Below are 20,408 nucleotides of genomic sequence, written 5' to 3'. Positions count from 1 at the left end.
ATGGTACAGTGATGCCCATATATATCCACCACCCAGATTCTCTGGTTAAGATTTACTGTATTTTCTTTATCACCTAGCCATCCATCTATCTATCTATCTATCCAACAATCCCACTTTTATTTTTATGCTTTTTTTTTTTTTGCGGTACGCGGGCCTCTCACTGTTGTGGCCTCTCCCATTGCGGAGCACAGGCTCCGGACGCGCAGGCTCGAGCGGCCATGGCTCACAGGCCCAGCTGCTCTGCAGCATGTGGGATCTTCCCAGACCGGGGCACGAACCCGTGTCCCCTGCATCAGCAGGCGGACTCTCAACCACTGCACCACCAGGGAAGCCCCTATTTTTATGCATTTTTTTTTTTTTTCTTTTTGCGGTATGCGGGCCTCTCACTGTTGTGGCCTCTCCCGTTGCGGAGCACAGGCTCCGGACGCACAGGCCCAGCGGCCATGGCTCACGGGCCCAGCCGCTCCGCGGCATATGGGATCCTCCCAGACCGGGGCACGAACCCGCATCCCCTGCATCGGCAGGCGGACTCTCAACCACTGCGCCACCAGGGAGGCCCTATTTTTATGCATTTTGAAGTAAGTTAGAGCAATACATTTTAACTTAACACTATTACAAATGTTGCATTAGTTTCTCCTTTATTAACTTTCAAAGCCATTATATGAAACTTACCTGACACTTTTCTAAATACAGAGGTTAATTCTACAAAACTCTGACTAATGTGATTTCAAATTTATCTATAACTTTATGGTTTAAATAATTTCGGGACTCTGACAATTTTTATTTTTTCTATAATCTATGTGTATGTTTGCTTATTGGTTTTTTTCAGTTACCCTTATTTATAGAATTGTCTCTAGATGACTTTTTCCTTTTCCAAGTTTGTACCTTTTTGCCTACACTGGAAAAACTTCCTTTCCTCATAGGACTTAAAAATCGATTTCGAATCATATTAATATTTAAATTATATGTGTTAAAATAATATGACCTCTCTATAAAATAGCTAGAGAGCAGGTTTGATTTTTATTTTAAAGTTACTGTGCACTCAAGGTTACACAGCTGTAGTTAACATTCCCACTTGCCTATGGGAGTGAAAATAAGAAGGTCAAGAAACATGCGCACAGCAGACTATCCCCAAAGCTTAAGGTTCACGTCAAACACTTGGTACATTAAGTCATGAGGCCTTTCAAACCCCTTTTGCTCAGCTCACCTCAGAGAACATGTTTATGTGCATATTAAACCTTTATGTGTTTCAGAGTCTGTGAAAGAAAGAAAGAATACTTGGTGTCTCTGTTTCCAAGGGACTTTTTAAAACTAAAGTTTGAAAAACCAAAGCATACAAATCTTTTTGTAGTTTAGTAACTCTATTAAGTAATGTTACAATTATTGATGCTGAGAATTTTTCTGTGGAAAAAAAATTAAATGTCATCTACTTACCTGCTCTATGACAACATAAGAGAGAGAATCATGCATGAGACAAGGATTTACATCTTGTTTCTCTTATATGATCTACTCCTAGCATTTGTCTCTTTTTTTATTTTTAAATATTCATTATAAAATTTTATTTTTAAAATATTTTTATTGAAATATAGTTGATTTACAATGTGTTAGTTGCAGGTATATAGCGAAATGATTGTTATACATATATATCTTTTTTAGATTCTTTTCCATTATAGGTTATTACAAAATATTGAGTATAGTTCCCTGTGCTATACATTAGGTCCTTGTTGTATATCTATTTTATATATAGTAGTGTGTATATTTTCATCCCAAACTCCTAATTTATCCCTTCCCCCCCTTTCTCCTTTGGTGACAGTAAGTTTGTTTGCTATGTCTGTGAGTCTGTCTGTGAGTTTCTGTTTTGTAAATAAGTTCATCTGTATTAATTTTTTAGGTTCCGCATATAAGTGATATCATGTGATACTTGTCTTTCTCTGTCTGACTTAGGCATTTGTTTCTTTAATTTCATACCTGGAAGAGATGGATCCATAGAAGCCGGGAGGGGTGAAGGGGAGGGAGTGGGGACGTATATTGCATGGCTTTTGCTGGTGGATTCATTTGTGTGTTCAACTATCAAAATGCAAATCAGGTTCAGAGGAGGGTCCTTAGTTATTTGTCAGATTGATCATTTCAGCATATCTGTTTCATACGTAGCACTGTATTTTGTTTTTTGTGTTTTCCTTTGGTGAGCAAGTCTACCCACTGTAAGCCTCGGAGTCAAAATATTTATCACGATTTTGCTAATGGAATATATGAGCAGAATGTTTTAAGAAGACAGATAGTTAGAAATACATCTACACAAATATTCAATACTTGCAGGCTTAAATTTAGAGTAGCAAACTTTTCATGTTATGATCCTAGCTTTTATATTGGAAGCATTTCAGAAAAATCTAAGCTGAGCTAGCCCTTTATCTTCTCTGTGCTGAATGGAAGTGCAGTATCACATGTGGGGCTCCTGTCAGTCTGTCCCATAAACCCATAAACCCTGATGGTGCTACACACCCCCAGGTGGCATGCACAAGTGTAGATAATGCTGGGGAACAATAGGAGCGCAGATATTTTCATCTCTTCGTAAATGTTGCCTACTTTAGTGAATTAAAAATGTGGCCCCAGGAATGTGTGGTTTCACTCCACGTTGTGAGTCCTCCACAGAAGCATTTTAATGGTCTCCTAACTGTGCCTTCCGGACTCGCATTTCAATTAATTTGCCGTTGTAATTTCACTTACAATTGCATTCTGATGGAGTCTTTTTTAGACAAGCATGTAAATTGTTTTGCCATTTTCATTTCATGGGATAATAGCTTTGTAATATAATTACCACACTATATGGGATCAAAATGCAAGAGAGGAAGATGCATGACCCATGTTTGATAGCCTTGGGAGGAGATAAATTTGCAAAATAATTTCTCATTTGCCACGAAGCATTGTGTCATTTCCCTCGAGGAAAACTAGGAATGAAGAATGCTAACCAATTTATGTTTTAATTTTGGGGGAGATAGCTCCTCTCTTTGTGTTTGCTAGAAGATTGACTTCCAGGTAGTCAAGGGCATACCTCGTGTGCGTGTGTCCGTGCTTATGGCCTGTGTGCATATGTAACCTTGTTAATCAGGCTGGGAAGAGGTTAGAGAAAATATTTAATTAATTATCTAATGAGCTGTCCTTTGGGGGACTAAGTACCATCCCTTTAAGATAATCCATTTTCTGTTGCCAAAGTCTGTTTATTGAGAATTTATTATGTGCAAAGCATAATAAATGTTACCACAGGGGATAATAGGACAAAAAACAAAAACAAAAGAGGGTTTGTGTATCCAGGGAAGTCATAGTTCAGCATGGAGAAATGACAGATGTTTGCACACCGCCAGGACAAGGAAGCAAGTATAAATAACCAGAAGAGAAGTGTAAATAAAGAGACTTCAGGCTGGGAGACCACGTAAGGGGTACAGACCTGACTAAGGCAGTGGAAGGAAGGTATGGATTGGAGAGCTGGTCCAGGGGTAGAGTCAGCAAGGATCTGGTCATTGGTTAGTTTGGAAGGGGGAGGAAGAGGGCAGTTTATGAAAGGAAGGCAATTCATCAAGTTAGGTAATGCAGAGTATAGGTTTTAGCATGAGGGAGAAAGAAGAAAGGTTTAGTTTTAGACTTATCACTTTGAGATTTCGGGGGGGGGAGCAACCAAAGAAGAGCGCCCAATGGGCCACTGCCCATTTGGGCTAAGATATCGAGCATTTTGAGAGCCATCTCATTTAAGATGAAACTGCCCACGACCTTAACCAGGGAGAGGGAGGTTTCCTGCCAAATACTACTTGTGGGACTGGTGGTGAGGAAAATGTCATCAAGGAGGCTGAAAAGAAGCATCCAGGAGAGAGAGGAGGTCCGGAAGTTGCTGGAAGAAGGAAGGGATGTGCGACTCTTGGGTGCTGCCCAGTCTTGTAGTAAAGATAGAGACAGGCTCCTCAGGCCTGGCATTTTAAGAAGGTTTTGGCTGCTACTAATGGTTCTTCAAACAAACACAGTGTGCCAGGCTAGGAAGATTTTTTTAAGGGAAGAGTCTGTGTATCGAGTGAAGTGACAGTACATCCTCCAGATTCCCAGCCCCTGTCACAGGGTCGCACAGGCATCAAGCATTCTCCCTTCACAGTGCTGTGCCTCACAGCTGATGCTGTGTAAGTGAGCCCTCTCTGACCACATCTTAGTTCCTGTCTAAGAGTAGTTGAGCAGGGCAGGTTGGGTTCTACGGAAAGCCCCAGACAGGAAGGATGTGTGGCGGTATCAGCCTCAAGGCATGACCAGGCTCAGCCTCATCCCAGCGCTCGCCCATCAGAGCACAGCAAGCACCTCACTGGCTGCTCTTTCCTTGCGCTCTTCCTTCAGAGGGGGCTGTTTCCTCCTAAGACCCACCTAGTGAAGCAGGGAGCCTAATCATTATTGGTCTACCTGCTTTCTGGATGGGGATCACAAAGCTTAGTAATTTTTAGGAATTAAAACATTATCATGGCCAAGTGTTGACTAGTACAAAATAGATGGAATATAATATATTCTAAACCAAAGCATAGTGGGAACTAAGCCTGAACTAAATGATAACTAAACATCATCTAAGGGTTTCTTCTATCATTTATCAACTATAATGCCTAATTTCAACATGGCCTGGTGATTTTCAGGATGAGTTTTGGTACTGTAGTTGGGACAAAGCCAGATTACTATAGGATTCAAAAGTGAAAGGAGTTAAGCAAAATGGAAATAGCAAGGCCATTTCATTTAATAAGTATTAGTTGAGCACCAACTGTGAACCAGATACCTGACAATGTACATCAGGAGATATTCTGATGAGTATATTGTGATCTGTGTCATCCAGGAACTTTTTTTTCCAGTGGGATAAGTACCTTGTGAAGAGAATGCAAGTACATTATGTTTTTTCCATGACAGAGTTATTGAGCACAATGCTTTAGAATCACAGAGGAATTCCTTTGGGAAGTGGTAAAAAATTAATCTAGGAAGTGATGTTTAAATAGCGTTTTGAGGAATAAATAAGAGTTTACCAGGAAGAAAAGAGGGAGAATGGCATTCCAGGAAGATGTTAAAGTTGTCAAAGGATCTGAACTTTGTGGGGAATTGTGGGGAGTTCGCCATGACAGGCAGATCTTGTTGGCGCAGACAAGGTCAAGTTGTGGGGCAAGTTGTGAAAGACCTTAATACAAATATTTGTTGAATGAATGAATGACAGTCTCTGAGATCATTAACACTTTAAGACCCCATTGAAGATATAGACATATCTAAATTAAAATGTGTTATTTTGAATGGGAATTCATCAGTAATGGAGGAACACAAAAGGGAAAGTCATAGATACAGATGTTGGCAATGCCCTTCTAAATGCTGCTTGGGGTTGGGGTCCCCTAACCAAAGGATTTAACCTGTCTGGTTTGAGGGCTACATGTATTCCTATCATAGTGAAGGCTGCATTAGGCAGTGTTGGCGTAGAGTTCGTGAAGATATGAATCCTGTAACTAAGACCTCTTGTTCTAACTCTATGCTCCAAAGTAACATGAAGATTAAAGTTTAGCTCTCTAGAATTTGCCCATCAGGAATGTGCTTCCCAAAGGATGCCAGTCTTCTTGGCAATTCTGTGGTTTTTTTTGTTTTTTTTGTTTTTTTTTTTTACTAACTGGGCTTTTTCCATCAGTCTATGGTGAGGTTGACTCTTGGGAGTCTGCTTCTGAGAGATGGATCTCTCCTTGGTGTGATGACATGTCTGGTTTCTGAATATGTAGAACTGAGGTCCAGACCAGGATTGGGAGGAAGTAGCTATCACCCTGGGAGGCCTACTTGGGTCATCACCTGGGTTTCCCAGAGAAATATCCCATCTGCAGTACGTACTAGTTTTCCTTTAAAACATCTACAATAATGGCTAGATTTGATTGGCATATTGGGCAAAAGCAGAGCTAGACCAAGAACATTTAAAGCATTAAGAAGAGTATATTTGTATGTATGGAATTTTACTTGACCTTTTTTTTTCATTTTTGGAAGCTCTTGAAAGTTTTAAAAATATTTCTAAATAATTCTAGAATAAATACAGATTTTTGTGAGTTTATGATATATTTCTGGCCAGGAATGGAGCAGTGATTTTCACTTTACTCAATATTTTGCTATCAATCATTTCAAGTCGGACTCTTTGGCATTCCTGTATCTCCCATTGACAACTGTAGTGTTCATTCAACAAAAATTTATTGAAAAAAGAATTAAAATTAAAGAAGACTCAATAATTTATTGCCATTATATTCCTGGGTCTTATTTCCTTGGGTCTTTTACATCACCTACTATGTGACAAGCACTGTTTTAAACTCTAGAGATACGATAGTAAATAAAACAGAAAAAAAGATCTCTGGTAAGCCTTAAGCATGTCTTTTAACCTCTTTTTATAGTTTTTACTTGGATGGTGTGGAATTCCTTAGAACATACAGAATTCTCTCTCTCTCTCTCTTTAATTTTTATTTACCACTTATAGAAAGGGTAGTTTTCCTTGAAGGCTGGGCTGGATGGATATGACTTGAACTCAAACCTAATTTCTTTCTCCATCCCTCCATATGGTCCCTTATTCCTTTAGCTATTAACAAAACAAGAACTAGTTTGCTGGGATTTCTAGCTGCTTTATATCTAGATGTCTGTATTTGTCGGGGGGAGAAAAGCTTCACGTTTCTGAGATCCACTTTTTTAAGTCCCATTGACTGTTGTTTACCACTAGACTGCCAGCAGAGTGTAGTGACTTCCTCCCTGTGTACTTAGCATCTTTCCAGGTGTGTATCACCCCTGCCCAGTGCTGCCAGGGGACCAGCATATCCAAGCTGATAACAAAGAGTGATGCAGAGTTTTTCCTCTTTTAGCTTTATTCTAAGATTTTAATCATTTGGCATCTAGGTGTGCTCTTAAAACCTAGCTTTGTACCCTAAAAGTGTACGCGGCAGGTTTCAGGATCAGCAGCTCTGCAGCCTGCCCAATCCCATTGTTCTCTACGTCTGCCTCTGTATCCTGGAGGGAGGTTTGATCTCTGTTGTGAGTGCACCCTCTGGCTCTGTTTAGCCTCTTGCTGTCATAGTGATCCCGATTGGAATTAAAAACTTATTACTGACTCATAGAGAACATTCTGTCCACCAAAACTAACAAAATCTTATTTGGATTCATTATTGCCAAATGGGAAAAGAAGACTCAATAATTCCTTGCCATTATACTCCTGGGTCTTATTCCCTTGGGTCTTTCACATGCTCCTGGGAAAAGAGAGGCTTCTGACATCCAAATGGAGTCGGACTAAGTAACCTGAAAAGATCCCTCCATCCAAGGAGTCTATAGGAGAGGAGTGAACAGAAACTCCGTGTTGCATTCCTGAAACTCACCAATAAGTACGTTCTGGGACTGTGAAAGCGTGATGGTACATGCCCTCTGTCACCTGGATGGTCCCTGGGGGATTTCCCACACTACAGCTTTGAACCTGAAGGCTGATTCTTGCATCCTGAGTCCCTATATCGCTAAGTCCTAGATTATTCCTGGGTGAGGATTCTGATCCACTGGGAGTACTGGTTTTACATATCCTAATTCAGTCTGGCACTCACAGTGAAGGCACTGGAGAACTTGGTGATGTGTCATCGGATTAGGGAATCTGTTAATTGTGGACTTTGATTTAAATAAGGCAGTCAGAATTGTGAATCATCCAATAACTGAATCAAGCCAAATACAAATAATACAGACTTGTAGGTTTGAATTTTAAACACCAAGATGCAACTGCACCTTTTCATGGGAAATCTAATGTCTCAATATTCTCACATAACAAGGGCTTTTATAGGACTTAAGTTTTCTGCAGAATGCTTCAGAGAGTAGGAAACGATTTGATTACATTCGTCTTGAAGCATTAGTCTGATGAATTGCTGATGTAGGTATTCCCAACCCACGTATTTGCAAACTGACATTCTTACCTTACACTTTGAAATTTCTTATTGGTCTTTTAAGGTTGTGAGAGGAAAAGTAAAAGAGGTCCTTGGGTATAGTTCTTACCTTCAATTTCAAAACTAAGGTCTGTAATCAAATACAAAATGATCGGCAAACAATGACTTCTTCCAATTAAAAATTTTAAATGTAAGGAATTTGCTTAAAAATAAAATGTAATGCTCCTTAAATTATCTTCACATCTCTCTGTTAAAGATGGTGAAGATGATAAATTTTATGAATATTTTACCACAATGAAAAAAATGCAGTCTTCTTGTGCATATTAGGAATGAGCAAATATTTCTCAATATTGGAATATGCTTATTTCTACCATTAAATTTATTTTTTTACTCTCAAGACAGAGTCTGGAAAAAGAGAAGCTGACAGATGAGAAAACTGTTGCAAATCCTAATGAAAGTAATTTCCATAGCCAGCTTAATTTGTGGGGCTGCCACGTACAGTTGTGCAGGTTGTGACCTGCACAAAGACACCAGGCTGGTGATGAAGGGGCTGGAATCCAGCCCTCCTCTACTCACCAAGCCACTCACCCAGGCTGGGGCTGTTTCCACCTCCCTGGAGGAAGGGTTGACGTTCTAATTCTTCTACTCCAAAGAGGTTCCTTTTGTCATTCATCCACCCAGATGAGCACCTTTTCCCAGTCACACAGAGGTGCCTTTTGCGCCTGGAGGCCCTGTTACTTGGGGATCAACATTGGGTAGTGAGGAACCTCAGAAGATACGAAGGAGAAGGGAGATAGGAAACCATGGTCTTACCCCTCCAAGAACTTAGGGCAGATTCAGAATATTCAAAAGAGTAAAAAAGATCAAGGGGAAAGTATAACTAAAGTGCAAATATAGGGACTTCCCTGGTGGCACAGTGGTTAAGAATTCTCCTGCCAGTGCAGGGGACATGGGTCTGAGCCCTGGTCTGGGAAGATTCCACATGCCACGGAGCAACTAAGCCCGTGCACCACAACTACTGAGCCTGCGCTCTAGAGCCCACGAGCCACCACTACTGAGCCCATGTGCTGCAAGCACGACGCCCACGCACTTAGAGCCTGTGCTCCGCAACAAGAGAAGCCACTGCAATGAGAAACCCGCGAACCATAACGAAGAGTAGACCCGCTCGTGACAACTAGAGAAAACCTGTGTGCAACAACGAAAACCCAACGTAGTCAAAAATAAACAAGTAAATAAGTAAATGAATGAATGAATGAATTAAAAAAGAGAGAAGCCACCGCAATGAGAAGCCCACACACCACAACGAAGAGTAGCCCCCGCTCCCCACAACTAGAGAAAGCCCGCGAGCAGCAACGAAGATCCAACGCAGCCAAAAGAATAAATAAATAAATAAATTTATTTTAAAAAATAAAAAATAAAGTGCAAATATAACTCTATAAACGTTTACATAAGCAGTTACAGTTGTATTTTAAGCTCACTCAGATTAGTAGGAGGTTTATTTTAGCACATCACGTGTCAAACTGTCAAACTAGCTTAAAATATTTGGGAAATGTTGAGAAATGAGGGACTGCCTTTTAATGCCTCAGAACGATAGAGTTGGAGAGAATGGACCTAGAATGGACTTAGGGCTATGAAAAATGCTTCCATCAGGGGGCTTCAGTCCCAGTCCTAACCAGGGAGCATGTGTGTATTGGTGGCCCAGAAGTTGCTGAGGTTTATTTTTTTGGAAAAAAAACAAACAGGAAACGACATTTACAACTTCCATCAATCATAGGTTTCATTGTCTTAAGGTTCCTATTTCACTCATTCCAAAATCTGACACCAGGAGGTTCCTCTCAAAGGAATGGGGTGGAAACCCCTTCAACAGTGTGGTGGAGTCCCTTCCACCAGGGGCTTGCGTTTGGCTCAGCAGGACTGGGAGGTGCTTGGCTTCTGTAGGGTCACCGGCCTGCCTGCTGTGTTGAGCTGAGAGAGAGAGCATAGCCTCCTCTTTGCATCCTTTGGAGACAGGCTGGTGCTCCAGAGACTCTGGGTGGAGATCTGGGAAGCTCTGAGGCCCAGCCCCAGGACACGGGGGCTGGGGGCCGGGGGGATGGGGGTGGGGGGGATTTCCAGATCTCATCTGATCATGATCATAGCTAGGTTTTCCTTCCAACACTAACCTGTGTTTCTGGCATCTCAGGGGCAAGGAGCAGAACAAAAATTAGGGGGGTGGGCATATCAAAGACGTGCCGCCCTTCAGCCCCCGAAGGAGGGTCCTTGCGTGGAGGACAGGACGGGGTTCCCTTGGGCGTTGGGGAATCGAGCATGTGACGGGCTTCATGCTTTGCCCACTTTGTCTGCCTGTCTCAGGTTTGCGTTCACGCAGTCTCCTCTGGTCACTTGGCACCATTGTCCTCAATAACTGACATCAATATAATTACCATTAAAAACAAGAGAGAAGGCTCTGCTTTAGGACAGTGGACCCCGCTAGTTATGCCACTGATGAGGGAGTTCTCACCCACATGTAAGAGCCCCCCACCCCGCACTGTGGCCAGGCTGGGGCTTGGTAGAGTGGTCAGCGCCCATCTGTACCATCACGTCAGGCCAGCCACATCGTGGAAAGGGAGGGAAGGAGAGCAGCTTCTCTCCCGAGGCCCAGGGAAGTGCTCACAGAGAGCAGGACTGAGCCTCACCACGGGCACTTTTGCAGGGCATCTCCATAGCACCCTCAGTTAGTGCCTGGGAGAGGAGTCCTGTTTAGGTACCTAGCATAGGCTCAAGCTCGCAGAGGGGAAGTTAAAGGGGCTGCTTAGCACTCAGTGTGCGCTTGGGGAATTTAGGAAGATGTGAAAGTTGGAATTGCTCTGCCTTGTGTGAATAAGGTGCTTTGAAGTAAGTGCTGGAGCACAGCTTTCTTCTCAGAGACAAAGGTTTGTTGTTGTTTTTTGGAGAACCAGGGGACTATTTCTGTAGCGTTTGAATTACCAAAGATCAATACACAAAATAAATTATGTTCCCGATAGCTTTTGGTATTTAAAGTTAGGTATTTACAATGTCCAAAGAGAAGAGAAAAAGTAGTTTTAAGTAAAATCATTACCAAGACTGTCTTAGGCCTTGGGAGGGATTTGTGTGAACCAAAGTGAGAATGAAATCTGTGTGCCCCCTTTTCTGCAAAAATGCTGACACCATGTGACATAACGGCAGTTAATATGAACACAACATGTCCATCAGAGAGAGGAGAGAACCGACGGTGAGAGGTCAAGTTTAAGCTCCCAAGCAAGATTTTAGCATGGGGTCCTTTTACCCTTCCCAACGACTACATAAAACCAAATCTACCCAAGGGAGATCTCCTCCCCTCCTGGGATATGTGGTACCAATGTCAGGACGGGGAGAGCAGGACATGGGCATATTTGGAAGAGGATTGGAGAGGGTGCTTTCACCTCCGGATTCAAGAATCCAATTTACCTCTGTGGCCTTCTGTTTGAACCTTCCTCCCAGCACTCAGGGATCATCCTTGGCTTCTGTAGGCTCATTCAGGTTGGCGTAGCAAAGATACTTCTACCACACAAAGAAATCTTCTAGGGATTCAAGTGGACCATGAGAACACGTTGTGTTACACTCTCTGTGAAAAGCAAGGCTACTGTCTCTGCAGCCCGATGCTTCCTGACAGTGATTGAACTCATGTGTAAAGAAGATTCCACCTTAAGGTAGAGTCAGCATCTCCCCCTTGTTATGTTAAAGAGGGAAATGGATGGACAGGAGGAAGCTGCGTGGTGGTTAGTGACATCAAAAATTGGAAGGAAGGATGATAAAGAAATTGGATAATAAGAAAAAATAAAACAAGAAAAACCACGTAAAAAGTAAGCCAAAAAAGACATTTTAAAAAGAAAAAAAATTAAGTTCTGATGCATGCTACAACATGGATGAACCTTGAAAACATGCTAGGTAAATAAGCCAGTCACAAAAGGACAAAAGATTGTGTGATTCCACTTATATGAATTATCTAGAATCGGCAAATTCATAGAGACAGGAAGTAGATTGGAATTACCAGGTGCTACAAGGAGAGGGGAATGGGGGAGATAATGGTTAATGGTTACAGAGTTTCTGTTTGGAGTGATGAAAGAGTTTGGAAATAGGTGGTGGTGATGGCTGCATGGCATAGTGAATGTAATTAATGCCACCGAGGTGTACACTTAAACATAGTTAAAATGGCAAATTGTATGTTATATACATTTTAACACAATACAAAAAGGGAAAAAAAGAAAACAGGAGGAAGGAAGTCATTTGGAGGTGTGCCCAGTCATCCTCAGAGATAGATGGAGTTCACCCGTCTCCTGTGTTTGAGGAGATGCTGGAACTGGCCGTGAGTCCTATACAGATAAAAAGGCAATAACAGAGACTTCCCTGGCGGTCCAGTGGCTAAGACTTCTCCTTCCAATGCAGGGAGTGCCGGTTCGATCCCTGGTCAGGGAGCTAAGATCCCACATGCCTCGCAGCTGAAAAACATAAAAAAGAAGCAATATTGTAACAAATTCAATAAAGATGTTTTTAAAAATGCAATAACAGAACAGCTTTTCCTGCCATGTTTCTTGCAGCTTCACAGGAATCAGGGCCTGATGGGCCCCCCATTCTTTGTCAGTAGCAGCTGCGCCCTGTAGCTTTTTTCCTAAGGGATTCCTGAGTAATTCTGGCATGGAGTTGGCTGTAATGGCCTCTCATGTAAGAATATTCTGGACTGCTGAATTTCTGTTGAGCCTCCTGGGAAATACTTAAGAATGTAGGGAGGGATTTGGGGTGGATCAACTAGGCTACTTAAAAATCAGAGGGGAAACAAACAAAACCTAAAACATTCTGGAGGCAATTTTTAGTTCACCTGGAGTCAGATAAATAATCATTAGCTTAAAAAGTGTCGCTTCACTTATGTAACTTTTTTGAGAAGTGAGGTGTTTATTTTTGGTAAATAAAATAGCTTACCTCTTCTGGACATTCCAAATACTTGGTACAAAGCGTACCTCTTCAAAAATCAAAGCGCTTCGTGTTTAAGCCTGTTTTTTTTAATGGAAATCAAAGTGTTTTATATGATATCTAAATTTATCATATATCATTTAAATGCTTCCTGATGATTCAGGATGTTCATTTTTATTCTTTATACTTTGTTTTTTATTTACCCCTTTCTGTTACCCTGTCACTGTTGTCATTTTAGCTGTCTTTAATTCATCTCCTGATCTTTCTGGGCCGTGGATTAGGAAGCTAGATAGCGAGGCTTATTAAGAATTATGTGTTAGTTGGCCATAAAAAAAGAATGAAGTAATGCCATTTGCAGCAATATGGATGGACCTGGAGAGTATCATATTAAGTGAAGTAAGTCAGAGAGAGAACGACAAATATCATACGATATCACTCATATGTGGAATCTAAAAAAAAGATATAAATTAACCAATTTACAAAACAGAAATAGACTCACAGACATGCAAAACAAATTTATGGATACCAAAGGGGTTAGGGTGGCCAGGAGAGAGATAAATTAGGAGTTTGGGATTAACAGATACAAACTACTATACATAAAATAGCTAAATGACAAGGACCAACTATATAGCACAGGGAACTATATTCAATATCTTGTAATAACCTATAATGGAAAAAATCTGGAAAAGAATATATATATATATGTATAACTGAATCACTTTGCTATACACTTGAAACTAACACAACATTGTAAATTAACTATACTTCAATTAAAAAAAAGAATTACGGGAAATAAGAGCAAATAGACTGTGATTAGGAGAACTGATTGATTTTACAACTGAGCTTTGCACCAGGTATTTGGAATGTCCAGAAACCAAATTCTGGGTTCTGGCAGGGTAGGCATTGGAAAGACATAGGAAATTTGGCTTTTGTTGGGTTACTAGATATCTTTTCTCTCCAACTGCAAATAGCTCTCTGTAAATAAGGCTAGGGCTCGGCTGTGCACCAGCTATTCCTTCAAAAAGAAGAGTCAAGTAGCTGGTTTAAATTATTTTTATGGGTCAGGGCAGGGTATAAATAAATAATTTAAGAGTTTAGAATTAATACAAAATAAATTTAAGATTTTGGAATTTTAACTTCTTTATTCTTCATGACATGATCACTAGCTATGACTACGATCCTCTGGTCTCCCTTCCTAAAGGGTCTTTGGGATGGAGATTCTTGTCCCTGCAGCCCACTTGCCTTGTCTTCTGATCATTCCTAGGAGTAGGGGGTGGAGGGCTTGGGTCATATCATGTCCCTGCTCAAAAATGTTAAGTATAGGTTGATTTAAACTCCTTAGAATGGCATTCAAGCTCTCCACAGTCTGGGCCTAATCTATTTTTCCAGTCGTAGCTACCACCAACTCCCCTGCCCCAGATATTCCGAAGTCAAGTGTAATTAGGGTTGCCAGATAAAATACCAAATGGCCAGTTGAATTTGAATTTGAGATAAAAAACAAAGAAATCATATTTTAATATAAGTACGTCTCATGCAAGGTTCGGTATATACTTATGTTTATAAATTATCTGTTTACCTGAAATTCAAATTTAACTGGGCATCATGTGGCTTTACTTGCTAAATCTGGCAACCCTACGTGCAGTGGTGATGACAGGAGGGCTTAGAGTTTGTTCTTTGCCTTCTGTGTGTCAGGCTTCATCTACATCACATTAATTTAATTATCTCATTTAACCAAAATTATGTCTGATCCCAGACTCTCTGAATCAGTGCTATGGGATGACCCTTGGAAACTGTATATGTTGTACAAGTACCACAAGTACTTCTTACTCAAAGGGAAGTTTCAGGAACACTGTGATTTTGACCAGTGCTTCTCAGACATAAAAGTGCAGACAAGTCACCGGAGGAGACAGGTGTTGATAGAGCAGACCTGGAGCGGGGCCTGAGACCCTGTTAGGCTAACAAGCTCCCAGGTGATGCTGGCACTGCTAGTTCCAACCCCCTCACTGAGCAACCCTGTCTTAGGCCCCCCAGCCAAGAAGCAGCAGCATCCCTAACAGTTATGATAGAAAGGCTCTAAATGATATTATCATTTCGAACAGTGGAAGGGGCACATGTAAATGGGACTGATTTCCTTATTCATTAATATCCAGTAACAGCCATAGACAAGGGAGCATTACGTGCCATGTTTGAGGGAGGATTTTTTTTCCCAAAGAGTAAATGTTTTAGCAAAAGCTGAAGGAGGCACAGTTGTTTTCTCCTCCACAGAAATGGGTATTTGGCTTCTTTAGGCTGGTCTTTCTCCTACACAGTGGGGGCCATCATAGTCCCTAACCACATTTACAGCTCTGCATCCCAGAACGGACCCCAGACGTGCAGGGCACAGAGTGACTTTGCTTTGTAGAAATAGTTTCTCAGTGCCAGAGTCATGGTGATAAAACTATAATGTGACTGCAGGTTTTTTCCCCCTCCTATCCACATGAAATTTAATGGCTTTTCTGAGAGTAGCCGAGTTGTCTCAGCAGAATCTAGTTAAGTCAGAAATATTACAAATACTACTGTGTCAGAAGAACTGATTGAAAGCTAAAAGAGTCAGCCAAACTGCTAACAGGGACAAAAGGAAATCCTGCTGTGGGAATGAATTCATCCATAAACATATACACCGGAGTAGAGGCAGATTATATATGTGAGGTGGTTGGCTTCTCAGAACCCTGTATCTATTTATTTAATTATCTACTTATTATTCCAATTAATAGATTAGAGATGTCTTTGTGGAATGCCACCTTTCAAAACTTAGCAGTTCTCACCCAGAAAGAAGACTAGCAGGGACTTATCCATTCATTCATCAGATTCTCACTGAGCCTAAAGACACCGCACTGTGCTCTGCATCATGGCAAATACAAAGCTCAACCAGACGAAACCCAGGGCACAAGACACTTGTCACCAAAATGATATGGGAACCAGAGGACTGAGAGATGAATTCTGTTTGAGGGAGGCATAGATTGGAAAAAGTCTTCGGGAGACTGTGGTATTGGAGCCAGGCTTGGAATTGTGGGTAGAATTGGGACTTGCAGAGATGCAGGTGGAGAAAGGCTGCTTCTGGGAGAGAGAATAGGCTGAGCAAAGGCACAAAGGCAAGGAGATCTTAGACTGAGTATTGGGAGTCAAATGTTGTTCAGTTTTGTTGAAGTGAAACATACACAGAGGCGAGCAATTGGAAAGGTGGCTGGGGACCTACCTGTTCATGAAGAGGTTTCCGGGAGTTTCTTCTGGTGCAGGTGGGGAGCAGTGGATGTGTTAGCAGAGAAGTGATCTGGTGCGAGCTCTCCCTTAGGAGACTGGGCGTTTGGACTGGATTGGAGAGGACTGAGGTGAGGAGCGGCTAAGATGCATTTGAACTGTCCAGACAATAGGTGTCAAGGGCCTGACTGTGGGTGATGGCAGAGGGACTAGAGGGGAGAGGGTGTTTCCCAGAGAATTCCGGAACCTTCACAACCGACTAACCATGGGAGCAGGGACGAGGAACGTATCGTATGCTACTGAGGCTTCATTGCCAGGTGTTGTGTTTGGCGCAGTGCCTTAAACAGAAATTGGAGCTCTGGGATTCGTGGGGAGGTGAGTGGGAGGAAGGAAAATTAGTTTAGTTACTTGTACTATAAGCACAAGAACTGAGTGTCTCGTTCACAGACCACCCTTAGCACATAGCACAGAGCCTGGCGGTAAATGGTACCCAGTGAATTTCTGTTGAGTTTGAGAAGCCAACCAAGCTGCTCAGGAGAAACTGGCCAGGAAGGCATTTGGAAGTGGGTTCTGAGGCTTGATGGGGAAACTAGGCCTAGAGATGGGCATTGAAGACATCTTTGAACAGAGATGCAGAGCCCACAGGAGACAAGTGAGTTTTGGAGGGGATAGCATGAGGAGGAGGGGGGCTAACACAGACCTTTTGTGAATGCTTAGGAGGGGAGAGGAAAAAAGTCATAAAATAAATGGTTTGAATGATAGAAGTCTCTTGCCTAGAGGCCAAGGGCAGAAGAGGTGGTCATAACTGACTGAGAAAAGGACTTTGGCCGTGGCAGTGAGAAAACTGTTCCAGAGAGTGGAAAGGACAGACATCAGGGTAACTGCTAAATGGAGTTTTAATGTATATTTTTAAAGGGAAGGAAACAAATCAGTGTTAAAAAAAAATTGGTCATAAGGTACTATGGTATATTTGTTTTGGATAATACTGCTAATAACATAGTTACACCATAGACCGGAGCAGCTGAAAAACTATTACTCATCTTCTGCAAAGGAATAGTTGCAGATTTGTAGCCGTTATCTCATACTTCTGCGTCAGCACGTGCTAATAATCACATCCGGAATATCTATAGGAGATAAATGGGCAAACCAGAAGCAGACTGGGTTAGCTGCTGCTATCTCATTTTGTTTATTTTTCCAAATTGAAAACTGCGTCAGTTACTGGTACCTCTGGATTTAAGAGTAAAATGAACTTTGCCATAATGGTCCCATTTAAGCAGTCAAATAGCAATGATAAAATGGTACAGAATTGCTCAGGGCAGGTGTGCAGATGGGGAAAAGCAGCTACCAGTTGACCACTCCCTAGGGGTGAACTGACTCAGTCAGAGGATCCTCTAAGACCACACACCACAAATTTACCCACTAGGTTCCTGCTGGATCAGTAAAGAAGCTTCCTGTCCCCTTCCCCCCTCCCCTCATTGGGCACACTATATTTATAATGTAGGGACCTCGGCAGAGATACAGTTAACAGTCATGTGATGGTGGCCCCTGCAGATTCCTACTGCACATCTTACGGTGTATGGGATCACAGATCGTATTTTCTCAGAGTCACAAGGCAATGTATTGTTTCCCCAGAGATGCAGTTTTCCCCCCTTAGAGAGAAAGAAATTCTATGGTAGTGACATGGAAGCTCATCCTGGCTGGACCACTGCGAAGCCCAGGAAAGGCCAGGGGATTGCCAGCTTCTCCTCAAGGTGGGGAAGGTACTTCCTCTGACCCCCCTGGGGCATCCTGAGATGCTCCTCTTTGGTAGAGGACCCCAGCACTTCCCCCACTTTGGAGCCTGAGAGGAATTCCTGTGCAAGGCCTCTTTCCCTGAGCTTCCTCTCAGCACACGGATTGACTCCTACGTGCCAGGTTCCAGACCAGATGCTGGAGCTGCAAAGATGTGGTCCTTGCTTTTGGACACTACAGGCTAGAGAGGGAGACAGACATATTGGTTACAGATGCTCTAGCAGGGAGATTCAATGGAAGGAACAGTTAGCACTCTGAAAGGTAAGACTAGAGAGATTTAATAGAAGCAACCCTAGACTTTGCTGATGATTTCCAGACACGTGTCTTCAAATGTCTGGTTTTATATTTCCATTAGGATGTAAAGGAAGAAGCAAAAGATAAACAAAGCCTTCGAGGTAGAGCTGGATTTGAATCCTACACCTGACACTTAGGAGTTGTGTGACTTTAGGCATGTTTCTTAAACTCTCTGAGCTTCAGTTTACTAACCTGGAAAGAGAAAGTAAATAGTATTTTTATCTTGCAGATTCTTTTCTTTTTTCTTTTTAACTGTGATCATCACTTTTCCAGAGCTTCTCATCCTCTGTTCCTGATCTGGCGGTGTCAGTAGGCAGACAAGAATAAGTGGGGTGAAGGCTTTCAAACTGTTTTAGTGACTTGCTAGTAGTCGTGGACTTCTTAAAGCTAACCTTAGGTGCCCTGAAATGTTTCTTCGGTCCTTGTACCAGTCAAGTGCAAATAGCTTACAGCCAGTTGTTAGTACAAAATGTCACCTTAGAGAGTTGCTGTGAGAATTAGAGACAGTGTATGAAAAGCACCTGGTACTGGAACAGTACTAGTAAATTCACCTCCCCATCACTGACAAACTCTGCCTTAGCAAATTTTTAAGTATGCCATACAAGATCATTTACTATGTGCACCATGCTGTGTAGTAGATCTCTAGGACTTATCCATCTTGCATAACTGAAACCATGTACCCTTTGATTAACACATCCCCAATTCCCTTCACCCCAGCTGCTCTTAACCACTAATCTATGCTTCTATGAGTTTGAGTATTTTATTCCTGATATAAGTGGAATCATGTAGTATTTGTTCTTCTGCATCTGGCTTATTTCACTTAGCATAATGTCTTTCAAGTTCATCCACGTTGAAGCAAATGGCAGGCTTTTCTTCCTCTTTAAGGCTGTATAATATTCCATTGTATGTGTATACCACATTTTAAAAATTCATTCACCTGTCAGTGGACATTTAGGTTGTTTCCTCTTTTATTATAAATAATGCTACAATGAACATGGGCATGCAGATATCTCTTAGAGATACTGATTTCTGTTCTTTGGGGTATATACCCAGAGGTGGGATTGCTGGATCATATGGTAGTTCTATTTTTAATTTTTTGAGGAAATTCCATTATGTTTTCCATTATGGCTGTAGGGTTTCCTTTTCTCCACATTCTCACTAGCATTTGTTATCTTTTGGTTTTTTGATACTAGCCATCCTACCAGATGTGAGGTGATAATCTCATTATGGTTTTGATTTGCCTTGCCCTGATGATTAATGATGTTAAGCATCTTTTCATATACCTGTTGGCCATTTGTATGTCTTTATGAAGAAATGTCTACTCAAGTCTTTTACCCATTTTTAATCATTTGGGGGGTTCTCTTGAGTTGTGGGGGTTCTCTTGAGTTGTAGGAGTTCCTTATATAATTTGGATATTGACCCTTTCTCAGAAGTATAGTTTGAAAATATTTGACAAGGAGAAAATCTTGAAAGCAACAAAAGAAAAATGACTCACTTCTAGCCTCCATAACTGTGAGAGCAATCACTAAGGAAATAATTCAAAAAATGTAGTGGGAAATCATTAAAGAAATTTAAAAGTTTTATTAGAATATATTAACTTAATGCAAAAGAAAGTAATGAAGATGAAATACAGGGGAGAAAAGACATGAGACATAGAAAACAAAAAGCAAAATAGGACATGTAAATTTAGTTATATCTATGACATTAAATATTTATGAATTAAAAAATACAATCAAAAGGCAGAGATTGTCAGACTCAATAAAAAGACAACATCCAGATTGACAGCTGACTTCTTATTGGAAACAATGGAGGCCATAGACAGTAGAACAACATTATCAAACTACATAAAGGGAAAAAACAAAACAAAAAAACACCCTGCTAACCAAAAATCTTATATCCAGCAAAGCTGTCTTTCAAAAATAAAAGCAAAATAATGGTAGTCCTAGATAAACAAAAACAGAGAGAGGATTTGTTGATAACAGAGCTGCCTTACAAGGAATAGTAAATGAAGTTCTTCAGGCTAAAAGCAACTGACCTCACTCAGTAATTTCAATCCACGTGAGAAAAACAAAGAGCACTGGTAAAAATAATTACAAAAGATAGTATGAATGCATATATCTTTTCTTTCTTCTCTAAACTTATTTAAAAAGCAATTGTATAAAACTATGTATATGTAATATAATGTCAGGCCAATAATTTATAGAAATGTAACAT

The 20,408-nt window shown here is 41.2% G+C and overlaps 1 protein-coding gene across 1 annotated transcript in view; it reads left to right on the top strand.

The window, feature by feature from the left end:
* SV2C (synaptic vesicle glycoprotein 2C) overlaps window positions 1-20,408 on the top strand; it is a 215,456-nt gene that overhangs the window by 44,535 nt on the left and 150,513 nt on the right. The gene's annotated exons all lie outside the window — the stretch shown is intronic.

This window comes from Mesoplodon mirus (assembly GCF_964341445.2).
Source record: "Mesoplodon mirus genome assembly, chromosome: 5".
Taxonomy (NCBI): domain Eukaryota; kingdom Metazoa; phylum Chordata; class Mammalia; order Artiodactyla; family Ziphiidae; genus Mesoplodon; species Mesoplodon mirus.
The sequence above is the reverse complement of the archived record's forward strand: the minus strand, read 5'-3'. Positions and strand labels throughout refer to the sequence as shown.